This window comes from Acomys russatus, chromosome 23 (assembly GCF_903995435.1).
Source record: "Acomys russatus chromosome 23, mAcoRus1.1, whole genome shotgun sequence".
Taxonomy (NCBI): domain Eukaryota; kingdom Metazoa; phylum Chordata; class Mammalia; order Rodentia; family Muridae; genus Acomys; species Acomys russatus.
The window spans coordinates 12,103,983-12,129,456 of NC_067159.1; the positions used below are offsets into that span (position 1 = coordinate 12,103,983).

Below are 25,474 nucleotides of genomic sequence, written 5' to 3' on the forward strand. Positions count from 1 at the left end.
AAGCTGACTGGAGGAAGCCGCCTGCCTACTTCCTCCTCTACTCCCTGCAAATGCAGCATGCCAAAGATGCACTTTAAAGGATCCTGGTCTAGAAAAACAATCCAATGCGGTGGAAGAAATCAATCTAGTCTCCGCATGTCATAAACAAAGCAGCCGGCAGCTGCTCTTTACTTGCAGCACGCCTCCCTCCCGTCCATCTTTCAAGAAGTTGAACAGAGGCAAATTCCTTTCTCTCTGGTCAGCTCCAAAATGAACTGTTCTGAATCTTGTGTTAAGATAATTCAGCAAGAGAAATCGGCCAATTTCCCTCACCTGTTGAGATCTGTGGCTGTCATATTCAATAGGCTTTCATAGGTAGTGTAAGGCCAATAAGAAATTATTTTGTATGTCAACAGAGAGCACTTGGTAGCCTTCCACTCAGCACACTGGACACTCAGTGGGGCCCAGAGTGCAGCCCCCCCCCCACACCTGCCCTTGGTTTTGAGTCTTCAGTCTCATGGAGCTGTGTCTAGAGTGTGTCTAGAGTAGAGTATATGTTTATTTTGTGGGAGCTTGGATTGACTCTCTATTTTGTTGAGCTATACTGCTTGCATTCTTTGTGAGAAAGCGTGCTACATTTTTTTTTAATCTATAAATACTTCTTTGTCCCTTCTCAGTACAAAGTTCTATTTAAAGCTTGTATTCTATATGTGTCCAAGAACTACTTTAATACCAAGGTTTTTGTTTTCCTTATCCAGTAATGGCTCTCTCATTCTTCAAACAGTTGCTAATGCAGACACGGCCCCACACAGACTTAAATTTATTCCTACCCAGGAAATAATATATTAGGGGCCTTAGCTCAGGTAGCCTTTGCGCTAATGTCAGGTGGCTCTTCAGGAGTGGCCTGGTGTTATTTCACTTCCTGGGTTCTAGACTTCTCACCTGTACCCAGCCTGGATGGCTGCTGCTTCTTGGCTTGTTCTTGATCAACTAGACTCACAGGATGCTTAGATGGATGGTTGATATGTGTGCAGCTTAGGATAGGGAATTTGTTTTCCATCTTTCTCTGCATTTGCTCACAAGTTTTATATTTTGTATGCTGTTTAGTAAGTTAACAAGAAAATTTCATTTTATTAAAACATTTCTACAATGCTTGCATTGATTTAATTCATTTTTACCGTGTGAACAGTTAGATAATTTCTTTCTAATCATTTTCTATGCATACCATAATATGAATGGTCTACAGTATAAACATGGCTTAATATAATGGAAACATTTTAGTTTCAGCAAATATTTGCTGAAACATGATTTTTAATAATTGTTATATAAATATTATTTAGTCAAATTCCAGCTGTTGTAGTTAATTTTACAAAATTGTGTTTGTTCTCAGTTTTCTCTAAACCCATCAATCAATCACCCAAATAATTGAGCTCTATTATATTATTTGTTTATCAAGCTGTTTATCAATCCTGAGCAGTTATTACTCTATTCTTATCTTTTCTGGGCTAATCTGGGTCCCTCTCAGTATCCCAGAGACACTTGCACTTTATGGCTTTCCTGCTTTAGCTTTCTGATTTCTCCTGCACTTCTGCCTGTGGATGAAACCACTGCTCCTCCTCTAACTCCTCCCTACCTGCGTGGCAGGAAGTCCAACCCTGTTCCCTACCCTGCTTTGGCTGTGATCTGCTTTATTGGCACATCAGGGGACAGCTGCCGAGCAGTGTTTACACAACATCGAGACAGGAGGTTCTCAGAACAAGGACTGCAAGTAGATATGGGGGCTGGGGAACAGAAATTAGCATTTGAATTACACAATAACCTTACACCTGCATCCAGTGGTTGAAATTTATATTATACTTCTAATATATTCTTATCACCAGCCGTCTTTATTATTCCTATACACAAAGTTTGGCTGGCATTTCAGGCTATTTGCTTAGGATAAACCGATTTAGAGGTAATGGGTCAAAGGACACAAGCGTTTTTTAAGATTATTCCTACTGTGTTGCCAAATAGCTTTTGAATAAATTATTTATACTTCCATTAGCACTGAACATGATTTCCTATTTCATTACACTGAGATAATCCTAGTACTGATATGTTGATATATTCTCAACATATTGATATGTTAACATATTGAGAATAATCCTATTAGTGTTTGAATTTTTTACTTCCTTATTACCTTGGAAGTTTTTGTTGCTGTTTTGTTTTGTTTTGGTAGGAGGTACTGGGTAATAAACTAGGGCCTCCAACATGCCAATCATGTGCTTTCCTACCAGCTAATTTCCAAACAAGATTAATTGTAAGTGTGTATGTACCTCTGCAATTCTCCCTCTCTCTCTCTCCTTCTTTCCTTCCTTGTTTCTTCCTTTCTGAGACAGGATTTCTTTGTTTAGCCTTGGCTGTCCTGGACTTGCTTTGAAGACCAGGCTGGCCTTGAACTACCTGCCTCTGACTCCCTGAGTGCCTGGCTTTGCATTTAATTTTTGATAATGATAAACTTAAGTTGATTTTTACTAAAGAAAAAAATGCTAGCCAATTTTTCAAAAAAAAATACACATCAATATTTTTTTCTGAAATTTGTATTAATTCATCATTTTCATATGTGAACTATATTTAGACAGTTCTATTTTTCTTTCTTTTCATAGTACTGAAGTCCTTACGCATGTCAGGCAAGCATTCTACCACTAAGCTATATTCCCAATGATGTCTTTTTCTGAACTATCTATTCTGGTTCATCAATTCAACTATCTCCATGGATGTCATGCATTTTAATTTTTATAGCTTTCCAGTAATTTCACTATGGAAAAGGAGCATATACAGATGCAGTCTACAATCCCATTTACGTATCATCGAGATCCTATAACTGTCAGCTCATGAGCAATCTTGTTTCGTATCTGTACTTCCAAGCACTTCCCCTCTCCAGCAGATTTTAAAACAAGTCTCAGCCATGATGACATTTCATCTATAAGTGTTTCAATATGTTCACCTAAAAGATGATTTTAAGAGAAATAGTCATAATGCTCCCCCCCGACATCTATAGATCTACCAATTTATAATAGTGTATTAACGTATGTGTCTGTGTGTTGCTTAAGATCAAACTTTTGGACTTGCACTTAGTAGATTCCTGTTCTATAACAAGATACTACATTATTGTCCCTAAAATAACTTCTTAATAATAATTCTGATCAGCTTTCAATATAATACCAATGTTTCTTTCTTTGAACTTCTCACTTAAATCAGAATTCCAGTGATGTCTGCACATTGCAATTAATGTCTCTTAAATAGTTTTCTGCTTAAATGAATGGCTAATAATTTACTGTAAAATTTCCCAAGTATATAGTTTGATTTCTCGCTAGCCCCCTTTCCCTGTAAACTTTCAAAATATTTTCTATCACAAAGTTGTTATGAAAATTGAAGACATAAACTATGCATAGCCTATAGTGTAACCATACTGTTAGTGGTTGATAAATGTAATTTATACATGTAATTGTAATGACATATGCTCTCGAGGCTATTGGAAAAATAAATAGCAAAAACTATCTCATTAGTTTGTTACTATTGACTAAGAATTATGAACTGTTTCTTGGACCTATTATTGGATTCATAAGTTTTGGTCCATTTTTGTTTTAAAATTTTTTTAAATAATATTTTTTTTATTAATTTATTCTTGTTACATCTCAATGTTTATCCCATCCCTTGTATCCTCCCATTCCCCCTCCCCCGCCATTTTCCCATTATTCCCCTCCCCTATGACTGTTCCTGAGGGGCATTACCTCCCCATGTATATGCTCATAGGGTATCAAGTCTCTTCTTGGCAACCTGCTGTCCTTCCTCTGAGTGCCACCAGGTCTCCCCCTCCAGGGGACATGGTCAAATGTGAGGCACCAGAGTACGTGAGAAAGTCATATCCCACTCTCCACTCCACTGTGGAGAATGTTCTGACCATTGGCTAGATCTGGGAAGGGGTTTAAAGTTTACTGCCTGTATTGTCCTTGGCTGGTGCCATATTTTGAGCGGGACCCCTGGGCCCAAATCTGCCTATCATATTGTTCTACTTGTAGGTTTCTAGGACCCTCTGTATTCTTCTACTTTGTTATTCTCCCATACTTCTCTCATTTAGAGTCCCAATAGGATGTCCTCCCCTCTGTCCCAGTTTCCTGGTAAGTGAAGGCTTTCGTGGGACATGCCCCTTGGGCTAGTATGCAGATATAAGTGAGTATATACCATTTGATTCTTTCTGCTTCTGGGTTAACTCACTCATTATGATCATTTCTAGCTCAATCCATTTATCCACAAATTTCAGGAATTCTTTGTTTTTAATAGCTGAGTAGTATTCCATAGTGTATATTACCACAGTTTCTTTATCCACTCTTCTACTGAGGGACACTTAGGCTGTTTCCATGTTCTGGCTATTATGAATAAGGCTGCTATGAACATGGTTGAGCAAATTTTCTTGTTGTGGGCTGGAGCATCTTCTGGGTATATTCCAAGGAGTGGAATAGCTGGGTCTTGAGGAAGCCCTATTCCCATTTTTCTGAGATAGCACCAGATAGATTTCCAAAGTGGCTGTACTAGTTTGCATTCCCACCAGCAATGAAGGAGTGTTCCTCTCTCCCCACATCCTCACCAGCATGTGGTATCACTTGAATTTTTGATCTTAGCCATTCTGATGGGTATAAGATAGAATCTCAGAGTTGTTTTGATTTGCATTTCCCTGATGACTAAGGAGGTTGAGCATTTCTTTAAGTGTTTCTCAGCTATTTGATATTCCTCTGTTGAGAATTCTCTGTTTAGTTCCAAGCCCCATTTCTCAATTGGGTTATTTGGTTGGGTAGTGTTTAATTTCTTGAGTTCTTTATATATTTTGGATATTAGACCTTTGTCAGATGTAGGGTTGGTGAAGATCTTTTCCCAGTCTGTAGGCTGTTGCTTTGTTCTCTTGACAGTGTCTCCTGCCTTACAGAAGCTTCTCAGCCTCATGAGGTCCCATTTATTAATGGTTGACATTAAGGCCTGGGCCGTTGGTGTTCTGTTCAGGAAGTTGTCTCCTGTGCCAATATATTCCAGGCTCTTCCCCACTTGTTCCTCTAAGAGACTTAGTGTCTCTGGTTTTATGTTGAAGTCTTTAATCCACTTGGATTTGAGTTTTGTGCAAGGTGACAAATATGGGTCCAGTTTCATTTTTTTACACATAGACCTCCAGTTAGACCAGCACCATTGAATGGATTTGGCTTCTTTGTCAAAAATCAAGTGACCATATGTGTGTGGATTCATATCTGGGTCTTCAATTCGATTCCACTGATCAACCAGCCTGTTGCTGTGCCAGTACAATGCTGTTTTAATTACTATTGCTTTATAGTACAGTTTGAGATCAGGTATGGAGATTCCTCCGGAGCACCTTTTATTGTACAAGATTGTTTTAGCTATTCTGGGTTTTTTGTTTTTCCATATGAAGTTCAGAATTGAACTTTCAATGTCTTTAAAAAATTGTGTAGGTATTTTGATAGGGATTGCATTGAGTCTGTAGATTCTTTTGGTAGGATGGCCATTTTTACTATGTTAATTCTCCCGATCCATGAGCAAGGAAGATCATGCCATCTTCTCAGGTCATCTTCAATCTCTTTCTTCAGAGTTTTGAAATTTTTTTCAAACAAGTCCTTCACTTGCTTAGTTAGAGTAACTCCTAGATATTTTATATTGCTTGTGGCTAATGTGAAGGGTGTGGTTTTCCTAATTTCTTCCTCTGCAAGCTTGTCATTTGTGTATAGGAAGGCTACAGACTTTTTTGAGTTAATTTTGTATCCAGCCAATTTGCTGAAGGTGTTTATCAGCTTTAGGAGTTCTCTGGTGGAATTTTGTGGGTCACTTATGTACACTATCATATCACCTGCAAATAGGGATAATTTGACTTCCTCCTTTCCCATTTGGATACCCTGGATCTCCTTTTGTTGTCTTATTGCCCTGGCTAGAACTTCGAGTACTATATTGAAGAGATATGGAGAGAGTGGGCAGCCTTGCCTTGTTCCGATTTTACAGGAATTTCCTTGAGTATCTCACCATTTACTTTGATTTTGGCTATTGGCTTGCTATATATAGCCTTTATTATGTTGAGGAAAGTGCCTTGTATCCCCAGTCTCTCTTAAACTTTAAACATGAATGGGTGTTGAATTTTATCAAATGCTTTCTCTGCATCCAAAGAGATGATCATGTGGTTTTTTTATTTTCAGTTTGTTTATATGGTGGATTACATTGATGGATTTCCGTATATTAAACCATCCCTGCATGCCTGGAATGAAGCCTACTTGGTCATGATGAATGATATCTTTGATGTGTTCTTGTATTTGTTTTGCATGTATTTTATTTAGTATTTTTGCATCAATGTTCATAAGAGAAATTGGTCTGAAATTCTCTTTCTTTGTTGAGTCTTTGTGAGGTTTAGATATCAATGAGACTATGGCCTCATAGAATGAATTTGGTAATTTTCCATCCATCTCTATCTTTTGGAGTAGCTTGAATAGTATCGGTATTAGCTCGCCCTTGAAGGTCTGGTAGAATTCTGCACTGAAACCATCTGGCCCTGGGCTTTTTTTGGTTGGGAGACCATCGATGATTGCTTCTATTTCTGTAGGAGAAATGAGACTATTTAGCTTGTTTATCTGTTCTTCACTCAACTTTGGCAAGTGAAATTGATCAAGAAAATTGTCCATTTCCCTTAGATTTTCAAATTTTGTGACGTACATGCCTTCAAAGTAGGATCTTATGATTCTTTGTATTTCTTCAGTGTCTGTTGTTATGTCTCCCTTTTCATTTCTGATTTTATTGATTTCAATACTGTCTCTCTGCCTTTTAATTAGTTTGGCTAACGGTCTGTCTATTTTGTTGATTTTCTCAAAGAACCAGCTTTTGGTTTTGTTGATTCTTTGGACTGTTTTCTTAGTTTCTAATTTGTTAATTTCAGCCCTGAGTTTGATTATTTCCAGATGTCTACTCCTCTTGGGTATTTCTGCTTCTTTTTTTTCTAGGGCTTCCAGTTGTGTTGTTAAGATGCTTATGTGCGATGTTTCCAATTTCTTTTTAAAGGCACTTAGTGCTATGAATTTTCCTCTTAGCACTGCTTTCAATGTATCCCACAAATTTGGGTATGTTGTTCTTTCATTTTCATTGAATTTCAGAAACTCCTTGATTTCTTTCTTTATTTCTTCCCTGACCCAGGTGTCATTTAGCAGAGAGTTGTTTAGTTTCCACGTACATGTAGGCTTTTTGTTATTTCTGTTGTTGAATTGCAGCCTAAGAGCATGGTGATCTGGTAGGATACAAGGTAGTATTTCAATCCTCTTGTATCTATTGAGTCTTGCTTTGTGACCTACAATGTGATCAATTTTGGAGAAGGTTCCATGGGGTGCAGAGAAGAAGGTGTATTCTTTCTTGTTTGGGTGAAAGGTTCTATAGATATCTGTTAGATCCATTTGACCCATGGCATTGGTTAATGATGTTGTTTCTCGGCTTAGTTTCTGTTTCGATGACTTATCCTTCAGTGAGAGTGGGGTGTTGAAGTTTCCCACTATTACTGTGTGGGGATCAATGTGTGGTTTAAGCTTTTTTAGCAGATCTTTTACAAATGTGGGTGCCCTTGTATTGGGAGCATAGATATTCAGAATTGTGATGTCATCTTGGTTGACTTTACCTTTAATGAGTATGAAGTATCCTTCCTCATCCCTTTTGATTAATTTTGGTTGAAAGTCTATTTTGTTCGATACTAAAATGGCTATGCCTGCTTGCTTCTTGTGACCATTTGCTTGGAATATTTTTTTCCAACCTTTTACCTTGAGGTAATGCCTATCATTATGGGTGAGATGTGTTTCTTGAATTCAGAAGAATGTTGGATCTTGTATATACACCCATTCAGTTAGTCTGTGTCTTTTTATTGGAGAATTGAGACCATTGATGTTGAGAGATATTAATGACCAGTAGTGACTGTTAAGAGTCTTAATTTTGATGTTGTTTCCAGTTGAGCGTTTGTGTAGTTGTGTTTTTGCCATGGGATAGTTATCTATTTCCTGAGTAGTTTTGATTGTAGCTTGACCCTTTGGGATGGAGTTTTCCTTCTAGTACCTTCTGTAAAGCTGGATTTGCGGATAGGTACTGTTTGAATTTGTTTTTGTCATGGAATATTTTGTTTTCTCCTTCAATGGTTATTGATAGTTTTGCTGGGAAAAGTAGTCTGGCCTGGCATCTGTGTTCTCTTAGGGTTTGCAGGATCTCTGTCCAGGCCCTTCTGGCTTTTTTGGTCTCTGCTGAGAAGTCGGGTGTAATTCTGATAGGTTTGCCATTAAATGTTATTTGGCCCTTTTCCCTTGCAGCTTTTAATATTTTTTCTTTGTTCTGCATGTTTTGTGTTTTGATTATTATGTGACGGGCAATTTTTCTTTTCTGGTCAATTCTATTTGGTGTTCTGTAGGCCTCTTGTATGTTTATAGGCATCTCTTTCTTTAGATTGGGGAAATTTTCTTCTATGATTTTGTTGAGAAAAAATATGGAACGCTTCACGAATTTGCGTGTCATCCTTGCGCAGGGGCCATGCTAATCTTCTCTGTATCGTTCCAATTTTAGTATATGTGCTGCCAAAGAGAGCACTGTTTTAAATTTTTAAGGAAATCATTAATTTCATTAGGGCTTTCAAAAAAAATTTAGTGTATCATTTTTGCATTACACTTACTTATAATCTTCTTTAAACTGTCTTTAAATTTGCATAAAATCCAGGCAGTTTTACTTTGTATTAATTTTTAGTTTCAATTTTTATTTATTTTTATTAAAAAAATTATCTTTAAATACGAGATGGTAACTTTATATACGTATATAATATGTTTTGACTGTTCTTATCAACTCCCTTCCCAGATTTATAACTTTCATTTTTGTTCTATGACCGATTTAGTTTAACCAGGGCCACGTGTGTGACTGCTGGGTTGGAGTATCTATTGGAGCCTGGTGGGGTAATCAGTGGGTTCACAGCTGAAGACAATGAGTCCCCCACATTCCTGCCTTGAATGTGTCATAGCAAACAGCCTGGCAGAGAAAGGTAGGGCTCCTCCACCCACAGCTGACCGTTAGTAGGCGTGATCTTGTGCAGATCCAGTCAGCCCTTCTCCCTATTTTCTGGATCTTACATTCTTCCACTAATACTCACTCCTTTGTAAAATAAGTGTGTGCCTGTATACACGAAGAAGTCTTTTCCTCTCACACCCAGCCTCCTTGAGTCCTAAATAGGTTGGTACAAATGACTTGTTTAGGAACTAAGCGTATCCATCCACACCTTGTTTTCGTCTTGTGCATCCATGACTCTCTGCCTTCACCATCCACTGGAATGCAGAGTTGTCTGGCTAGGTCAGAGAGTTGCGTTTATCTATGGCTATAGACAAACATTTAGAAAGCAGCCTGGTACTTTACACTTATTATTCTGGAGCCTTTGGGACAACATGACTATTTCTTAGAACAACTACATATGATGAAAGTCATGAAAAATAAATTGGGGCCGCTAATGCTCCTTCACAAAACAAGTTTGTGCATGTATACATGAAGAGGTTTTTGTTTTTGTTTTGTTTTGTTTTAACAGAGCTTACCTCAGGTTTATTTGTAAAAACAGCATAGGACACTGGTCATCTGTAAATAATGTATAGGTGGGTATGTCACACCAGTCCATCTGTCTTCACATAGGCAGAAGCCTTTTGTATGGGGCCTTCACAGGGGCCTGGGCAGCTTTGGGAGCCTGAGCTGGGGCTGCAGCCTGGGCCTTAGCTGTGGCTTTCGCCTTGGTTTGAACCTTGGGCTGTGGTTGGTACAGCCTACGACCCTTGCTCATGTAGCTTCGAATCTTCTTCCCAAGCTTGGTTGGGATGAGCGATGAAAGCGAGCCGGCTGAGTTTACGGCTGGGGCCCTTTGGCATCTTGGGCTTACTGGCCTTAGGCTTCACAAGGGCCTTAATGGCCTCTGCACGGGCACTCATTGCCTTTGCATTGTTTGCCTGCATCTTCTTCAGGCCTTTCTTGTTGTCCTTCTTGGCAAAGCACATGTTCCTCAGGAACTTGGGGTCAACCCCCTTAAGAGACTTGTATCTTTGTGACCGGGGTTTCTTGATGCCATTTCTGTGCCATTTGCCAGGCGCTGCGGGAGAGGTTTTTTGTTTTGTTTTGTTTTGTTTTTTTGTTTTTTGTTTTCTCACCTACAGGATTTGAAACCTGCTAAGTTTGGTACCTAATGGTCAAGCCTATTGTATTGATAACCTAGACCATCCCAGCGGAGATAACTAAGCGTGTGTTATGGGTGTTGAGAATGGTAACAGGTATAGACTATAAAACAATGTGCTTGTGTGATTGTGGTCACCTGCTCTCTTGGTTATAATCAACTCTAAATAGATGGAGCTTGTGGATAGCATTGCTTAAGTGCTTCTGTGCTTAGAGTCCTGACAATCCACTGTCAAATGCACGCCAATGATCTTATCTCCAATCCTGTGCTGGGCCAACTTATCCAGACAGTGGAAAATGAATTTCAGATGCTCTTTTCTGCTGAGTATGACTGAGAATAATTTCTCTGCCTATATTTAATTTTTTTTTCTTTCAAGAATTTGGCAGAGGAGCAAGCGTCACATGCCTTCTGGTGTACTTCTATTCAGCTGAGGCCATCAATCAACACAATCACAGAACGATGTGAGGAATGGTTGGCTTTGTAAGTATCTGTCTTCCCTGTTCTCCTGGCTGATCAATGAAGCTAGTTTGGTTGTTTGCATTGAATGGTTAAATCCTATATATATGAGGAGTTACATGCACCATCGCTTTGAAAACATACTGATGTGTGTTCTGTGTTTTTAATTTTTGGTGCAGTTTGATGCGCAGGGGATATGTGCCATCCTTGTCGTTCCTCCCTCACAGCCTGTCCTATCAAGTATGAAGCTCACCTTCTCATGCTTCCCATTTTACTTACTTACATTCTCACCTGACAGCCGAGCTAGAATCGGGAGGACCGTGGCTATATTCTCACCTGACAGCCGAGCTAGAATCGGGAGGACCGTGGAGCGTAGCGGGTACACAGTGATGCTACCATGCCCCTTCGTTGTCTGGATGGCACAAAGCTCTTCATATGCTTATCTCTTGTTACTCTATTTCTAGCCACCTGCTCTGTGAGGAAAGAAAGCAGGGAACAGTGGGGAGAGTGTGACTCTAGAGGAGCAAGGATGTGGAAGAATAGAGTAAGAAAATGGAGGGAATGTTTGAAATCCAGGAGCAAAAGCATCCAATTGCTGCTGTGACTCAATGCTAAAGCCACTTCTGGAAGCTGAATGTTACCCCATTTCTATTCACAGATAAATTTGCGGCATGCCTACAACGTCCCTAAGTATCTGGCTTTGAAATCCAGGGCTCTGGCTACACTAGGGCAGGGCTAGCTCTCTTTATCTTGGCAAGTTGGCACCATTTCTGACTTAAGTTCAACCTGCACTGTGTGTATATAAAAATTTAGAGCCTCAGATATCTTCACATTTATATAAAGTTTCACTATTCAATAAGATAGCCTCTAGCCACATGCGATTATTAAAATTAATTAAAATTTGTTTCTTTTACATAACTAGCCGATTTCCAAGTGCTGAAAAGTCACATGTCTCTAGAGGCTTCCCCATCAGAGAGTAAAGGTGCAGATCTTTCGGTCCTCTTGGGCTCAGCTGCGTAGGAGCCACTCACTCAACGGTTTTATTGTCTTGTACATCATCTTTCTCTCAGAGCACAGTTCATAAAGACTATCAGGATGATTCTCTTGAATGAACTTCATATTAACCGACGGGCATGTTTCCCATCCCCCAAGGTCACAAGCTCTTCTTCAACAGCACTGCCTGAACTTAATGCATCTGCTGTTGTCACCTGCTGAAAGGCTTGATGTTTCAGGCCAGGATAAGAAGCTCTCATGCTGCCTGGGGAGCTGGTAAAGGGAACTCAAGGGGAGATGGGGCTTCTTGGGCACTCCACAAACTACATCCATAGCTGTCCCTCTAGATTCATGGAAGATCCAGTAAAATTGAAGTTCACTGTTCCACATTGGTAGAACAGCTAATTTTATTTCCTTTTATCAAGAACTGATCTCCTTTTCCAATGAGCCTCATGACTCATTGTAAAAGGAGACAAGAACAATTAATATAACTGGTGGTTTTAAAATGTAGCTTGAACCAATACTTTAAACAGCTTTTCAGGTGATTTTCATCCTTCAGTCTTGGGTAGTTGCCAATCATTTGTATCGTCACTGCTACATTCTCCTACAGGTCACATCAGGAAAACACACATGGCACTTGAACACATGGTACGGGTTACGTAAATGGTGACAGAAAAGGTGACTGATGTGCACTGGGTTTGGTTGTTGTGGCTCTGTTTTGGCCTCTGGCACAGATGGTTGAGGTCGATAAGCTGCCAGGCATTCCTGCTCACCCTGAAAGTTCCCATAGTCAGTTTGTGCTGACTTGATGTTACCCCCTGCTGAGTTCTGCCTTCTGGGTTTCTTCCACACCCTCCATCTGCCTCTTGGCTTAGGTGGTTCACGTTGCATCTAGATCATTGTGAGTAGACAGAACTTGCCTTTGGGTTAGGATGAGAAACTTCTAAAATCAGCATTTTTTTTTTCAACCTGTAAAAGAGAAGGTCAAATTTAAAATCTGGAAGCCCCTAGCTTGTAAAAAAAAAAAAGCCTATGCACATCAGTTGATGCAAGCTGGTGGTCATAGTTCAAATGAACAGGCTCTGACTCCTAGCATGAATGTCTGTGGAGTGAGTCTGCAGTATCTATTGCAAGCTTTATTATCCTGCCTTGCCATAGAAGGTTCATCCCTGGAAAATTAAGCCTGACTCTTTATTTTTAAGTTGTTGATCATCTCAGGAAGTCTTTGATTTCTCCAGAAGATTTTCCTCAGATTTAGCTTTCACCACCCTGCCTCCTGCCCCCATCTCTTCACAGAGATCTTTATTCCCTCTGCTCTAGTGGACAAAGGATGATGCAGGAATTAAAGGATTGCATTTGCTATTGCTGGGGAGTGAAATTAGACAGTCCTTAAAATTCCAGTGTGTGCAAGGACTGGACATGGTGGGACCTGCTTGCAGTACACAGGGAGCAGTCTACATAGAGAATTCCAGGCCAGCCAGCCGTTACACAGTGAAACCATATCATGTTAAAAACCAAAATAATTTAATGGTATGACCAAAGAATTCCTCACATTTACCCTCTCTTATTAACTATCACTCTGAACTGCAGTTTAAACACAGATGGAGTCAGCCTGTGTCATGCTAATTTTTCCAGAGTATGTGGATCTTCCATCTGGGAATCTTTTGGTCCAACTCCAGTTTTGTGGCTAAGCCTTGATGGAGAAAAACCTTACACAAGTTTGTGGAAATGGTGGCCTGACTCTTCCAGATTTAGTAATATATCTTTAAAAACTTTAAAATCTATCGTCTTAGAGGACATTTTTGTTTTGCTATTTTATGAGATAGGGTTTCTCTCTGTAACAGTCCTGGCTGACCTGGAGTTTGATTTGTAGACCCGGCTGGCCTCAGATTCACAGAGATCCATCTGCCTCTGTCTCCCACCAAAAACAAATTTTTTTTAAGTATGGTGCCTGCTTGGTGCTCGCTTGAGCGTGAGGACAGATGGCAATTCCTTTAGCACACATGGTCTATTTTAGAGAGCAGAATGCTATTGGTTTAATTTACTAAAAAATCATTTAAAAAAAGCCAAATTCTCTTTACATAGCTCAGGCTGTCCTGGAACTTGAGAGCCTCCTGCCTCTGTCTTTTGAGTGTTCAGATTACAGGCATAAGCCATCACACCTGGCACTTGTCAAGTATTGATGGCGTGAAGACACAAGAAACAGCATTCCTTAGCCCAAGCTCCTAGGCAATCTTATTCCCATTGGACAAGTGTGTGTGGAGGTCTGATGCAGGTCAACCTTGGTTTCATTATGTGTCGAGCAGCTCAGAAGGGAACACCACTCGGGAGATGTGGGAGGTTCTAGGTCTGTTTTATCAATTGGTGGTCACTGTTGGTGCCTTGAAGAGATCTTTTTACCTTCGACTTCATTCGAAGCTCAGATTTCTTTTTTTCTTTTTTTTGGAGTTAGTTATGATCTTATTAGTATGAGCAGAGCACCATCTGAAGAAACTTTAAAATAAAACTGGAAGAACTGAGTTAGGTAGAAGTGGCAAGCATTTCTATGCTTGTGGTACACACATTTCTAAGTCGGAACAGCAGGAAAAAGACCACACACGTGAGTACCCATAGGCATCCATGCCAGTTGTGGGACATTGGCCCTTCCTGAAAATGTGTCCTTAATTGTTTACTACCCAAGACGTTTCAGTATTTAAGTCAAACTCTTTCTTTTCTCTAATACCGTACTCTTCAAGTAGCAGCTGGTTTTGAAGAGCTTATTTATATCTGTCTTAAGCCTATGGTAAGTACACTCTTTTGGTTTTAATTTGAAAATCCTCTTATTTAGAAGCAAATGTGTTTAGAATATATGTAGGTGAAGATTCTCCTCAATGACGCATTATCTAGCCTTGCGACAGAATCAACATTCAAATTCATGATCTATTTATCATGCACCATGACTCAATTTGGTATTGCTTTCAGATTCTGGCTTATTCAGCGGCTGCTTCAATAGTTTTTATGGCTGCGCCTCATCAGCTGGTTTGATTCTTGATCATTAATCACATGTGCACAGAAATAAAATACTAATCGACTTCCTCATGCATTTTATTTTCCTCATGGAGCTGTTGCTGTCCTGGTGGTTAAATGGGAGGCTGGGAAGTAACTCAGGAGGGACTAAGATCTAGATTTCTTGATACCCATTCAGTCACTGTTCACTTATTCCAACCCCCAGCCTGTCACCCTCAGTCTGAAGCTTCATTCCTTTATCAGCCATTCATTAATTCTAGAGCTTTATGTAGTGAATCCTGGCCTTCTATATATCGAATCCAGAACTTACTATGAATTACTAGTAAACCAAGTGTGAGCTTACAAAACCATTGTAATGCCTTGGCTTGGGATTTGCTCAGTACACCGAGCCCTAATGATTGGTAGTCTTGTGTTCAAACATAACTATAAAGTACCAGGCTTTTTCCTAGTCCCAGAAAAGCAGCACAAAGGCTCTTGCATAATGTTGGATGCCTTTGTCTTTGATACCTTTTGCCATTCTTGAAATGGGCCCATCAGTCTGCTCAGCTATGAGACCAGCAGGTCAGACCCTTCCCTGCATCTCTTCCCTATAGGGCAGGCAGCACAGTCCAAAGCCAGCTAGTCTGTCCCTCCAAGTGTGATTCCTCCAGCTCAGGGCACAGGGACTGGAGCCCGACTTCAAAGCCTCTTTCTGTCTGTTGAAAGGTGCAGTCTGAAATAGGGGAGCTGCCAAGTGCACTGCAGGGCCCTTTGCTTTGGTTGGACTTGTGGTCAAGCAACAGGGAAACAACAGGTTAAAAGTGAATGATGGTCAACCCTGACTCATGGAGCCTGTCAGCAGCCAGGGAGAGACCTTATCTGGAGTCCAGGCAGGGAGCAGCTCAGGCTTCTCTGTCAACAATCTGTTTCTCAAGCCAATTTGTGTCCTCAGGCATGGATGGTTTATTGATTCCTATGTAAAATTGATCTAAAGTTTTAAACAGGCCCCCTGACTCTTCCTGCCTTTGTGCTAGGGGACAGGGGATAAGATCACTTCATTAACATTGAAACTCAGTGTCACAGGCTGGCTGTTTTTTCGGCAGACTTATGGATTGAAACCTGAGGTGAGGGTATTACTACTAGTGATTACATTTTTGGCAGCAGCAAACAGTGTGTGTGTGTGTGTATGTGTGTGTGTGTGTGTGTGTGTGTGTGTGTGTGTGTGTGTGTGTGTGTGTGTGCGAGCGCACGTGTGCATTGAAGTGCTGTGGAAGACGCCTCCACAACACAATGTGCACACACACAAGGCTCTGCACTTTCAGTTGCTTCAGCTGTTGTGTTCTCAGTGGGCTTGTTTTTGTTGTTATCTTTAAGGAACTCTGGCCTGGTATGAACACCATTCTGTCTTTTGTCTATAGGCCTATGTTATGCAAATTTAAATCCAGGGAGATAAAAATTACTTCCCTCTGTGTATTAAAAGTTACTCCTGCATGGCCTAAATAAATAATTAAATTTAGTCTTGTACATGCTAAAACTTTGTAATAACCCATTTGCTAAGATAACAAGCTCTGGAGGCTTGTTATCTGGGTTCCCATTGGTCAAATACAGAAAATATTTAAGCATTTAAAATGGTTAAAGGGATGCAGAGATAGCTCAGTGCTTAGGAGCACTGGCTGCTCTTCTAGAGAACCCTGGTTTGATTTCCAGCACCCACATGGTGACTCAAGTCATGTGTAATTCCAGTTCCAGGGATCAAACACCCTCTTCTGGCCTCTGCAGTCCTCAGGCCAGGCATGCCCGTGGTACAAACATACCTGCAGGCAAACACCCGTGTGTGTGTGTGTGTGTGTGTGTGTGTGTGTGTGTGTGTATGGTGTTTCTACATAAATAAGGTCTCTCTTAATTATTATATTCCAAAGACTGAAATGACACGCAAACAATTCAAAAGTCTACTTGTGAGAAGACCAATGGTTTCACAAGAAGATGCAAACAAGCAGGTGAATAAAGTTAGGAAATCAGCTCATGACTTGAATCAGAAAGTCAGCAACATAAATAAAAGAAAGGCAGTGGCATAGGAGAGAAACTTAGCAAGGTAAGATCCTGAAAGCAAATAAACAGAAATATTTGCAATGAATAACACAGTCAAATGCAAAAGTAGTGGAACGAATTAACAATAGACTTGATAAAGGAGAAGAAAGAATTTTAAAGATGGCAGATAGGGCAAGTAAACACTGCAACTAAACACTAAAGAAACAAAACAAAACAAAAACCAATGAGAATATCACAACCATAAGAACTCTGGGACATGATCAAGAAAGCAAAGCTAAGAACTAATGGTATAAACACAGTACCAAGGTAGAAACTAAGAAAAGTATTTCAAGATATAGGGCTAGGCAAGAACTTTGGAAAGGACTCCAATAGTTCAGAAAAAAAAAAAAAAAAAAAAAAAAAAAAAAAAAAGACAGTAAGGTTTACCAAACAGCAGCAAGTAAAACTATAAAGTTTCTGCAGAGCAAAGGAAACACTTAGGAGAGTGTTACGACATCTTTTAGAATGGGAGAAAATCTTTACCAACTATACACCTGATAGGGATTAACATCTACAATCACTACAGAACTCAAAATTGTAAACACTAGCACACAGACACAGACATACACACACACACACACACACAAACACACACACCCCAACAGAAAAGAAAACCCAAACATAAACAATCCAAACCAATCAATTAATCAATCAATGGGCAAATGAATTAAATAGACCATTCTTATAAGAAGAAATATCAATAGCAAGTAAATATTTGAAAAAGAAGCCAACATCCTTACATCAAAAGAAGCCACATGAATCAATGAAATTGCAAATTGAAGTACTTTGAGATTCCATCTCACTCTAGTCAGAATGTCTATCATCAGAACAAATGGCAGCAAATAGTGGATGCTGGGAAAGATGAACCTTCATGTGCTCCCAGTGGGCGTGCCAACTTGTGTAGACACTATGGAAATGAGCAGGAATGTCCATCAACCTACTGAAAATGGAACTACTATGTGACCCAGCTATACCGCTTCTGTGTACATACCCTCAAAGCTACATAATTCACAAAGCTAGGAAATGAAACAAATCTAGATGGTCATCAACACATGAATAGGCAAGGAAAATGTGTTACATATAGACAATGGAATTTTGCTTTGTCTTACAGGACAACAAAGGTGTTACATTCGCAGCGAAACAAGTGAAATAAATTGTTTTGTTAAAACAAGCCAGATACAGAGAGGCATACGCTACATGTTTTATTTGATATGTAAACCCCACATCTTAATTCGTATATCTGTGCATACATGGATGGAAATGTAGGTAATGAAGCTAGAAAGGGACCATATCAGTGGAAGAAAAGGAGTCTGGAGAGATGGCTCAGATGTGTCTTTTTCAGATATACTGAATTCAGTTCCTAGCACCTATGTGGTGGTGCATATGTAACTCCAGTTTTAAGGAATCCAGTGCCCTTTTCTGGCCTCTGCAGATACCAAGCATGCATCAGATGCACAGATGTACATACATTCAGATAAAGCACCCACACACATAAAATTTAAAAAAATAAATCTTTAAAAAATATCTGTAAAGCTGGGCATAGTGGTACATGCCTTTAATCCCAGCACTCAAGGAGGCCAAGTCTAGTGGATCCCTGTGAATTTGAGACCCGCCTGGTCTATAAATTGAGTCCAGTAAACCAAGGTTACACAGAGAAACCTTGTTTCTAAAAACAAACAAACAAAATCTATAAAAATGAAAGGTGAGAAGAAGAGATATTGGCAGGGTAATATAATACATGTGACATGAAAGCAGAGGGGACTATTGGAAAGAAGATGGGGACCAGCAGGGATGGGAAATCAATAAAAACAAAGAATGTCTGCAAATGTTATGTTGAAACCCATTGTTCTGTATGCTAATTAAAAATAAACGGACAAAAACGCATTCTAAAGAAGAGACAAAAAATAAAGCAGGACTATGACTGCCCACAGTACAGGAGTCTGGATTGGGATATGATCTAGGATTAAGAGAAAAGCTATTTGGAATATTTTTTAAGCCAGTTGAGGATTACAAAACATAGTACAGCCAAGGCTACACAAAGGAACCCTTTCTCCAAAAACAAACAAACAAACAAACAAACAAAAAGTTGTGGTCCTGGGGATTGAAGCCAGGGCTTCTCACATGCTAGATAACTCTTAGAGATACATTCCTAGTCCTGAATTACAAATTTCCTGAATGTCATAATTATGTCAAGTTTTACATAGTAGGTTGTCTTAAAAGACACATGGCAATTGGGGAGAAGTTGCTAGTTTCTTTCTTTTCTACTGTAGGTTTGAAAATTTTCAAGTTAAAAGATTGAAAAAAAAAAATCCTAGCTTCAGGCATCCTTTTTGGCCTCATTAGGAGGATCTCCTTCCCTACTGTCTTAGTTAGGATCACTATTGCTGGGATGAAACATCCCAACCAAAGCAACCTGGGGAGGAAAGGGTTTACTTGGCTTGCACTTCCAGAGCACTGTCCATCGCTGATAGAAGTCAGTACAGGAACTCAAACAGGGCAGGAACCTGGAGGCAGGAGCTGATCGCAGAGGCCACGGAAGAGTGCTGCTTACTGGCTTGCTCCTCATACCTTGCTTGGTCTGCTTTCTTATAGAGCCCAAGTCCATTAGCCCAGGGATGGAACAACCCACCATGAACAGCGTCCTCCCCATCAGTCACTAATTAAGAAAATGCCTTAAAATTTCTCAATTGAGGTTCCCTACTTTCAGATGACGCTAACTTGTGTCAAGTTGGCATAAAACTAGCCAGGATATCTACAGTGATGACAGAAACCTCTTGTGTTCAGTAAATAGTGCCTGTATAGCTCTCCCCTCTGTGTCTTCTGGTTTTCTCATGGAGTAAGGTAGAGCGGACCAAAGCTTTGTCCATATCTCTACCCCAGACCATAACACATGGAGCCCACTTATTGGATGTTAAATCCTTGGGAAGGACATTATTTCTTTGTAGTCACTAGATCTAATGTGGATGTGCTTAATGAATGTACAGCATTGGTAGTAGTGGTAATGTTGACAGTTGCATCAAACACTGAAGCAGTGTGTGGTACATGCATAGTTATAGTTACTCCCCGAAGGAATGAACATATACCCCCATACATGAGTACAGAGGTCACCTTGTTCTGATTGTCCCATGGCACAGACTGATGCCAAGCTTCACCATGGGTCCATGTGACAGAGTGGACATTCAAGCCTTTGAGTTGTGTCTCATCAATCATAGCACCACATTCATGTTCATGGGGAGGTAAGTTCTGAGCCAGAAGGAAATAAGCATTTAAAAAAAAACTATGCTTAATTACAAAGGTCAGTACACAGTCAAGGAATGGTGTAATGGCATGTTTTATGTGGGCACAGCAAGATAACATACAAAGAAAATTTAAAAACAATTCAACTTGTCACCAAAAGCTTTTGAAGGTTCGTCATCACATTCCCTTGCCTACGTAGGAGATTGTGAACTTCACCGAATCTCTCTTCAATAATTTAGAATCTCACAATGCCCGGAACTCATATCAGCCACCTCTCTTCAGCAGCATATGGAATAGGTTTGGGATAAACTTATTAGGTGAACTATAATCTCACCTTGTGGTACAACCTTAGGGTCAATCCATCATAGGTCCTAATTGCTTTGCCACTGTATATTTATCTGATCTACATGAAGTACATAGTGGTGGCTGAGTGGGCACAGAGATGGGAGAAGGGGACCAGAATTCAAGATTCTAGTGGCTTGGGTTCCCATCAGTGTAAACTTCAGACTCCCCACCCGCTGTAATTTATGCATTTCTAGGTGTTAGGGATTTGCATAAATGTCCCCATCGGGCTACTGTGGAAAAGGCTTTGTACCCAGTGCATGGTGCTATTGAGACATGGTAGTCTTTAAATAGAGTGTCATGTGAGCTTTGGTCACTGGGGAAACGCCCTTGATGGGATGCTGAGACCTTTGGCCCTCCTACTCCTCTCTTTCTCTCCAGAAGATGGTAGTTTTTGCATATGGCCCTGCTTCACCACAGGCCCCAATGCAGAGGGCCATACCAACTATAAAACCTCCAAAAACTGTGAGACAAACTCAGATTTTTCCTGTTTTTTTTTTTTTTAAATACAGGTTTATTTTTTATTTTATGTGTCTAAGTATTTTTCCTTGCATGCTTATATATGCATCATGTGCCTGCCTGGTACAGTAGAGGCCAGAAGACTATGTCAAGATTCCCTAGATCTGGGGTTACAAATGGATGTGAGCTGCCAGGTGGCTGCTGGGAACCGAACCCACGTCCTCTACAAGAAGAGCAAGTATCCATAACCACGGAACCATTTCTCCAGCCCCTGAACATTTCCTTTTAAAAAATTGATTCCCTCGGGTATTTTTATCACAGTAATAGAATGCTGACTGTCGCACAGAGCCACTCTAAATGTAGATGCGCAGGGGACAAAGTAAATACACGTGAACTTTGAGAACAGAAAGGACTGAGATTTTAGAGTTGGGCAGCCCTGGTTTTGAGTCCCGAGTGTCTGTGAGACAGAGGGCAGGTTATTCTTCTCTGGACCCTGGCTTCCTTTTTTATAAAATGGAGATGATAAGTGGACCATAGAGCTGTGCAGCTGAAACAAAATGCCCAGCTTCCAATTTTCATTTCCTAAGTCCTCTACCCCTTATCTTCCCACTCATGTACAACAGGCGACTCAAGTGGCCTGCTGATTAGACTAATAATGCTTTGTCCTATTCCTCAGAGGATTATGAAGATTTTTGGAACCCTTGCAGAACTAAAACAGTATGGTAACAGGATACCTTCAGAGGTTCCAATGACATTATTCTCCTTGGTTATAATTGATAAGTCTTACTAATGGAGGGAAGGAAAGGAACAAAATTGATTTTAACTGGTCCTTTTTTTTTTTTTTTTAGGTGTGTGTGTGTGTATGTGTGTGTGTATGTGTGTGTGTGTATGTGTGTGTGTGTATGTGTGTGTGTATGTGTGTGTGTATGTGTGTGTGTATGTGTGTGTGTGTGTGTGTGTGTGTGTGTGTGTGTGTGTGTATGTCAGGTGTCTTTTTCACTCACCAGCCACCATTTATTTATTTATTTAATCACTTATTTACTCTTTTTTTTTTTTTTTTTTTTTAGACAGAGTCTCTTACTGTTTTGGCTAGACTGGCTGGCCACCAAGCCCCAGGGACCCGCTTATTTCCACCACCCATGGGTCCGTGGTCTCATATGGGTTCTGGAGGACTGAGTTCAGGTCCTCCATGTTACACGACAAACACGTGACTGAGTGGACTGACTGAGTTACCTTTCTCACTGTTTCCAGCATTGTGAGCTGTTATCAGATATTTCAAAGTGGTAGAAATGTTTGGAAGGTCGATGTCCCTGGATTTGTCATGTCGTCTGACCTTTCCTGCATTACTTCTTGCTGGAAGTGTTAAAGGGGCAGAATTCCAGCTTTGAGAAGGATGGGGAGTCCTCGGCAGCCTGCTCCATCCTGCATCAGACACGTGGAATTCTCCCGCAGGGCAGAAGAGGAGTCCAGTTTCTATGACAATCAGAGCTGATCTGCCAAGATTGCCAGGCAGGGCGCTCGCACAGCTAATTGCTATGCGCACATCCGCTCATTAGACTTTGACCCAGAATCACCAGTGTCTTTCACAAGGTAGGCAGTGAATCATTGTTTTTTTGGCCCTGGCTTTGTCTCCTTCAGCTGTGGTTTGATTGGTATCGGAAGCACAAACTGTGCAGGCCATTACCTCTCCTAGTCAGGAAGGTTCCTGAACTTTTACAAGAGGCTAAACATTTTACTAGGAAACAGACATTAGTTGTTTAAGAGCCCAGAGGAGCCGGTTGGGACCCAGAGCTGCTGTTCAGTGTCTCTGTGATATTATACAAATGGCTTTACTCCTCTGAGCCAGTTATCACAGCTGTGAGGTAGGGATAATACAGTGTCCATCCTCAGCATTATCAGGAGATACACAAGAGGGAGAGAGGGAGAAACTCTGATAGTGGTGTTCACATCTGGAGCGTGAAGGCATCCTAGGATGGGCCAACACCTACATGAGCGGCACTCAGCTTCCACTTGCTGGTGGTTAGCCACAATCTAGACCATGTGTACCTCCCCACAAAGGTGACATCCTTTGTGAGTCAGTGAATTGTCTTCTTTCTTTGCCATCTCTGAGTGTGAGAACATTAAAAAAGCTGTGGAGGAAGCTGTGACAATCAAACAGCAATAGGAATTTAAAACAGTTTTGATGTTCTCCTACTAGCCAATCTAGTCATCTTCGTGTTTTTATAGCTTCTCTTTTATACTGAAATCTTACTCCTACGTCTCTAGAGAGAGAACTACCAAGGTGGAATACTTTATACTGATTAGGCTGAGATGGAATACACTAGAAGTTAAATTCAAGTGTTTCCTCCATTAAAGAAAAAAGATGAATGTTCAAAAGTAAACACTTAGGGAGTACCATACCCGTTATGTGTCAGATTCTGTGGATCTAAAGATAGTAATATAAATCTCGGGGTCTCGTGATTATGAGCAATGTCCTTCTAACTCTATTGTATCATAGCTGCAGACAAGTGCAGACGGTTTGAATGTGAGCCCCTCCACCAGCTGGCCCTGTGACAGTAACCCCTGAGAGCTTCCTGCCAGGCAATACTGTGAGGTACTCATGTAGGATGGAGACTCTTAGAAAAACAATAGCCTTGTTTTCTTATCTGTGCACCCAAGGTGGGTGTTGTTACCGGGTTTGTGTATGAAGCCAAGCTTCTCCCAAGCTTCTCCAGGGACCTTTGCAGAGGGATCTCAGACCACTAAGTTCCCACCAGCCATTTTCAATGGGGCTTTGGGACTGCAGAACAACTTCCAGCTTTGTTTCCAATGAGGCTTTTTGTTGATGTAAAAACAGCTGGATGGGAACATTCTAGAAAGCACACTTTGAATTTCTCATGTTTTAGACAATGGAGTGCAACGATCCAAATGAACTGTAATTCCCCCCTGAGGTTATATTCTGGCTTCAAATGAGACCAGCTAATTGCCATTGTGTCCAGTGTTGCCTGGTTGATGTGGGAGACAACACTGCCTTGACTGTGACTCATTGGAAGCAACAGTCCAAGTGGAGGGTTCTCCGGTCCAGCATTGTTAGCCATGGCAACTTTTGGCTTTTGTTTGTGACTGTGGATCCTAGCCTTCTTTATACACAAGCGTTGTCTCTTACCACAACCCCCAAACTACATAAATAACAACAACAACAACAAAAAAAAACCTTACTTCTTCTCTGGCTGCATGAGAAACCAAATATTAATCCGCGTCCCACCCATGTATCATGCTGCTGTTCCGTGCTTCTCACAAACGGGCCATGCTGTGTTCATAGGAGGGCTCGGAGCAGACAGCAAAGTCTCAACATGTTCCTGGTGTGGGAGGGGATTCTGTGAGAATGAGTTGGCTGCCACATCTGGGGGAGGCTGGTGATGAAAGATGGCAGCTGGGATGGATGAATGAGAGAGGAGCCAGTTTCCGGGAGGCAGGGGCCTGGCTCCCCTATGACTCCCTCCACCTTATCCAAATACCATTTGTGTGAATCAGCTGCCACTCGGCTGCCAGGTGCTCCCCACTCGCTTCTTCTAGGAGCAAGAGCCAAAGGCTTCCTGACCCCTCCACCTGCAGGAGGAGACTTCTAGGGCCACACGATGGGCCGGATGAGTGCACAGCCTAGCAACAGACCCGTAGGCTTTAAAACAAAACGACCTATGCTCGATAGGACTCAGAGAATAATTACGGAGGGACTGGAGCGGCTCGCTATTCGTGTCGCTGAACACGTCAGCTGGCACGTCCTCTAACGTTGCGGAGTCATTGAGTAAGTGTGTGACTTACTAAACGAATTATCGGCACCATCTCATTTATTCTCACAACAACCCCGTGAAATGGCACTTTGTGCTCCGCAGCTGTGCTAAAGGAAGTGCGATTTAAAAGCCCAGGCCCACTGGGCTGTCCTAGACACTCTAGGATGTGAAGCGCTAGGCGGTCCTGCTGTCGGGATGGGATGCTGCCGAGTGAGTCTGTAGGGTCAGAAGACAAGTCTCTCTCCAACCACGGCAGGAGCATGGAAGAAGCTAACCTCTAGGGCTCCTGGCTGCCTCAGGGACCCTCCCCTTCCCTCTGGGAAAAGTGCCAGCTGGGGCACCAAGCCAGAAATGCAGAGAGACTCCTACAGAGGCAGAATAAGTTACCCTCAGGTCCTGCTGGGGTAAAACTACTGTGCCTTCCTTGTTTGCTGTGGCTGTGTGCCTCAGGGTGCTCTGCATCACCCATTTGACACTGCCCTGAATATTTCCTAAAGGCCACCTTAGTGTATGGATTTCATCTTATGCATTCTTTTCCATGTAGTCACCTCATGGCCTGGGGTGAAAATAAGAACTAAACTCTAAAAGCAACATTTGCTAATAAAGTATGGTTTTAACTTACACTTTTAAAAATAAGGCCAGATGAGTACTTGAACATTGCTGGTGGAAGGGCACAGTGGCAGATGGACTCTACTCTGAGTGTGGCAGGGCAGGGCATGTAGGAACCTGTGTACTCCAGGCCTGTGCCTAGAGGGCTTTTATGTATCTTGTTAGCTTAGAGAGCATTGCTGTGTACCCCACAGACTCATGCTTGAACCTCTGTGCCATTCATAGCTGCCCACATACATTCCTGATGTTGGCATTAGTCACTGCCCTGGGCAAGTGTGACCTTATACTAAGAAACTGCCAGGTGACTCTGAAGTTT

At 41.1% G+C, this 25,474-nt stretch overlaps 1 non-coding gene and 1 pseudogene across 1 annotated transcript; both read right to left on the reverse strand.

Annotated features, from left to right (window-relative positions):
- Positions 1–8,506: 8,506 nt before the first annotated feature.
- On the reverse strand, positions 8,507–8,613 carry LOC127206742 (U6 spliceosomal RNA). The gene has a single exon (XR_007832843.1). It is a non-coding gene; the product is annotated as a U6 spliceosomal RNA (small nuclear RNA).
- A 988-nt stretch (positions 8,614–9,601) lies between these two features.
- On the reverse strand, positions 9,602–11,928 carry LOC127206155 (60S ribosomal protein L29-like; annotated as a pseudogene).
- Positions 11,929–25,474: the final 13,546 nt, after the last annotated feature.